At 37.6% G+C, this 4,353-nt stretch overlaps 1 protein-coding gene across 1 annotated transcript in view; it reads right to left on the minus strand.

Annotated features, from left to right (window-relative positions):
- The window catches only part of LOC102884532 (CD302 antigen), a 107,727-nt gene that overhangs the window by 27,482 nt on the left and 75,892 nt on the right, over positions 1 to 4,353 (minus strand). The window lies entirely within an intron of this gene.

Here is a 4,353-nt window from a genome sequence, read left to right on the forward strand (position 1 = left end):
CGCCCTGCCCGCGGCTCCCCACCTCTCCGCAATTTTTAAAACTTTTCATTTGAACCGAAATGATTTTAGACTCGAAAATGTTGTAAAAATAGTACAAAGAATTTCCATCACCCTTCGGCCACCTTCTCTAAATAGTAACCTCGTATATAATTCCAGTACCACGATCAAAGCCAGGAGACAAACGCTGGTAGAATATTATTAACTAATCTACAGTTCTGGTCACATTTTGCCAATTATCCCTCTAATGGTCTTTTTTTTTCTTCCCCTGTTCTAAAAGCCAGTCCAGGATCATATATTGCATTGAGATGTCATGTCTCCTTGGTCTCCTTTAATGTGGGACAGTTCCTCTGTCCATCTTTGTCTTTCACGATGTCGACAAGTTTGAAGAGTACCGGCCAGTTTTGTAAATGTCCTTCAAGTCCGCTTCGCTTAATGTTTCTTCTTGAGGGAGATTGGAAGAACAGGACTCGGGTGGTCCTGTTTTATTTTTGGCAAGAGTACCACGGAAGTGATGTGCACTGCCCAGGAGGGCCACGATGTCAGTATGTCACATCACTGGTGATGTTAAGTTTGATCTCTTGGTTAAAGTGGTGTCTGCCAGGTTTCTCCTTTGAATCAAATGGCAGAAACCTTTTCAAAGTCTCTCCAGTGGACTATGTCCCTCAGACAACTATTCTCTGTCACCAGAGGCTGGATTAAGGTTCTTTAAACTATGCTTGTACAACCTTACGTATACCTTGATCCTGAACTTCTATTTTCCAGAACCACGAGACTATAACTTTCTGTTGTTTAAGCCAAAACGAACAAACAACAACAAACTATGCACGCTATGATGTATGTATAAACTATGCAACTATGATGTACAAACACAATGTACAAACCAAGGCCAAGCTCAGCTGCTTGTTGAAGCTCTGACAGAACCTGGCATCATTAGCAATAGATTTCTTTAAAACTAAATTTAAACCCAACAATAAAAACACAATCTAAAAATGTACAGGTAATACAGACACCTCGTCAAAGAAGATATGCGTATAGAAAATAAGCATGTGAAAAGACATTTGACATCATATATCACCAGAGAATTTCAAATTAAAATAAAAATGAGATACCAGTATGCACCTGTTAGAATGGCCAAAATCTAGAACACACAACACAGAATGGTAGTGAGGATGTGGAAGCAAGAGGAACTCTCATTCATTGCTGGTGGGAATCCAAAATGGTACAGCCACTTTGGAAGATGGTTTGGCAGCTTCTTACAAAACTAAATATACTTTTAACAGGGATTAAGCAGTTGTGCTCCTTGGGATTTACACAAATTGAAAACTTACATATAAGCAAAAGCCTGTGAATTGTTTATAGAAGCTTTATTCATAATTGCCCAAATCAGAAAGCAACCAAGATGTGAATGAAGATGTCCTTCCATAGGCGATTGGATAAACAAACTGCGGTACATCCATACAATGTAATATTATTCAGTGCTTAAAAGAAATGAGCTATTAAACCATGAAAAGGCCTGGAGGAACCTTAAGTATGTATTGCTGAATGAGAGAAGCCCATCTTAAAAGGTTACATACTGAATGATTCCAACCATATGATATTCTGGAAGAACGGAAAACTATGGCAAGAGTGAAAAGATCAGTGGTTACTGGGAGGGCGGGTGGAGGGGGTGAGAGGTGGTGGAGGAGGGGAAGAGGAAAAGAGGCATGAATAGGTAGAGCATAGAATTTTTAGGGCACTGATATTATTCTGTATGATACTGTAATGGTAGATACATTTTATTATACATTTGTCGAAACCCATAGAATGTGCAACACAAAGATGAACAAGATGAACCCTAATGTAAACTATGGCCTTTAGTCAATAATACTGTGTCACTATGGGATCATCTCATCAATTGTAACAAATGATAGTATACTAATTCAAGATGCTAATAATAGGGGAAAGAGAGAGAGAGAGAGAGAGAGAGAGAAGAGAGAGAGAGAGAGAGAGAGATAAGAACTCCCTATACTTTCTGCTCAAATTTTTATAAACATAAAACTGCTAAAAAATTAAAGTATATTTTAAAAAAATCAAATCTAACCCTTTCTAACGCCTTCTAACCCTTTTCTTGCCTGTGATAATCTAGTAGAAATGGGGTGATTACACCAAGGAAGTCTGACCAATGGGTCTCCAAGGAAAGTTACAGAGTGTGGTAGGGGACATCTTTGTTTACTGATAGGAAATTTCTGAGAAGGGACATGACTTACCCAGGAGCACACAATGAATGCCAAAAAGTGAACAAGAGCCCAGGTCTTCCACTGGACTCTCTATTCCAGGTTCAGCAAGATCTTGCTCAGTTTATTTATTTTCATTCTTCTCAGTCTATCAATAATGGGTTGATATACTAAACTCACATCCAAAGTAAATCCTTCCAAAAATACACTGTGTTTATATGTTCAAACATCCTAACTTTGGGATTCTTCCATCTTGCTAACTATAAAGTGAACAGTTCTATTCAATCAAGCAATTGAAAAAGTTCCTTCATTCCTACCTCAGGCACCAAAGTATATTTTATCTATGTGGCTTACTTTGCATTAAAATAATTTTCAAATAATGGTTAGGTTTGCAATAGATTTGGCATCCTAATGAATCAATTTAATTTAGGCAAATAACTCATTTCAATAGGGTTTGGTTTAGAAGTCATCTGAACATTTTTTTCTACAGTTAACTCTGGTGTACACTTCATGTTTTATGATAGTATGAGAAAGTAGACTATTTACTGCCTCTGCATGGAATAATGTGGTATTTCATTAAAATATCTCACTATTATGTCCTACTTTCTAATCACACCTCATGCCTTTTATTTTTCCATCTCTTTCATTCCACTTACCTCCTCTTTGACCTCATTCCAGACTTCAGTCCCTTATCTTCATTTTTCCCTAGTTTTTATTCCTCCATCTCCATCCAGCCTGAATACCATGCAATCTCTTGTTCCTCTGTTTCATCCTACCTGGCCAACTCTGCACCTAGGGTCTCTTTCTTTTTTCTTTTTAAGAATAAAATTGTTTTTCCAGCTTTCTTGAGATATAATTGATATATAACATTGTGTAATTTAAGGTATACAACATGTTTTGATACACTTATTACCACCATTAGCTACATACTGCCATCCAGTCACATAATTACCATTTCTTTTTTTGCAGTGAGAATATTTAAGATTTACTTTCTCAGTAACTTTCAAGTATATAATATTGTTAGCTATAATCGCTATGTTGTATATTAGATTCCCAGAATTTATTCATCCTATAAGAGAAAGTTTGTATCCTTTGTCTGACATCTCCCCATTTTCTTCCTCCACTCCCCCCAGCCACTGGTAAACCACCTCTCTACTCTGTTTCTATTAGTTTGGCTCCTTTAGATTCCACATGTAAGTGAGCCCATACAGTATTTGTCTTTGTCTGTTTGATTTCACTTAATGCCCTCAAGTTTCCTCTATGTTGTTTCGAATGGCAATTTCCTTCTTTTTCATGGCCGAATAATATTTCATTGTATCACATCTTCTTTATACATTTATCCACTTATGAACACAGGTTGATTCCATATCTTGGCTATATTGTGAATAATCTACAAGAACATGAAAGTGCAGATATCTCTTCTTGATCTTGTTTTCATTTCCCTTGGATATACATCCAGAAGTGGGATTGTTGGATTACATGGTAGTTTTCTTTTTCTTTTTTTCTTTTTCTAGGATGAAGTGACTTCTTCTTCACAGAAGAAACTTTACCAACATAACTGAGAACAGGTAGAGGAAATCAATTCTCTTGATAGTTGTCACTACAAGTAGATGACTCTTAATTTCATCTGTATCCAGTATGCCTCTTATGCAATCCTTTCATTTTGTCTTGGTCATTGTCCTCTCCCATTCCCCTCACTGGGTATTTCTCAGCAAAATATCTTACCTTTTACTCAATAAGAAAATGGGGCCCATCAGGTATTTTCAAATACTTATCTGCTCTCCACTTGTCTTTCATGCAGGTCTTCCTCTCGTGGCCTCAGAGAGAAAGACATTCTTCCCATTATCCCATCCAAACCTAGTTCCCTTTTCTGTGGGCTTAAAACTGCCCCTCTCATCCCATCTTCTCCAAGATCTTCTTCCATTAATGACTCCCCGTCTCTCCCCTGCGTCTTCTCTTTGTCCACTGTTTTTGTTTTTCCCTCTCAGCTTCTAAACCAGTGAATCTCTTTTTCTCCTCCTTTGGGGAAAAAACTTTCTTCAACCCCACTCCTACCTGTAGCTACGGCCCAATGCCTCTCCTTCCCATCTCCACTATACTTCTCAAAGTTTCATATTCCCCATCTCCTAATTTCTCTTTC

Source organism: Pteropus alecto, unplaced genomic scaffold, assembly GCF_000325575.1.
Source record: "Pteropus alecto unplaced genomic scaffold, ASM32557v1 scaffold3, whole genome shotgun sequence".
Lineage (NCBI taxonomy): Eukaryota > Metazoa > Chordata > Mammalia > Chiroptera > Pteropodidae > Pteropus > Pteropus alecto.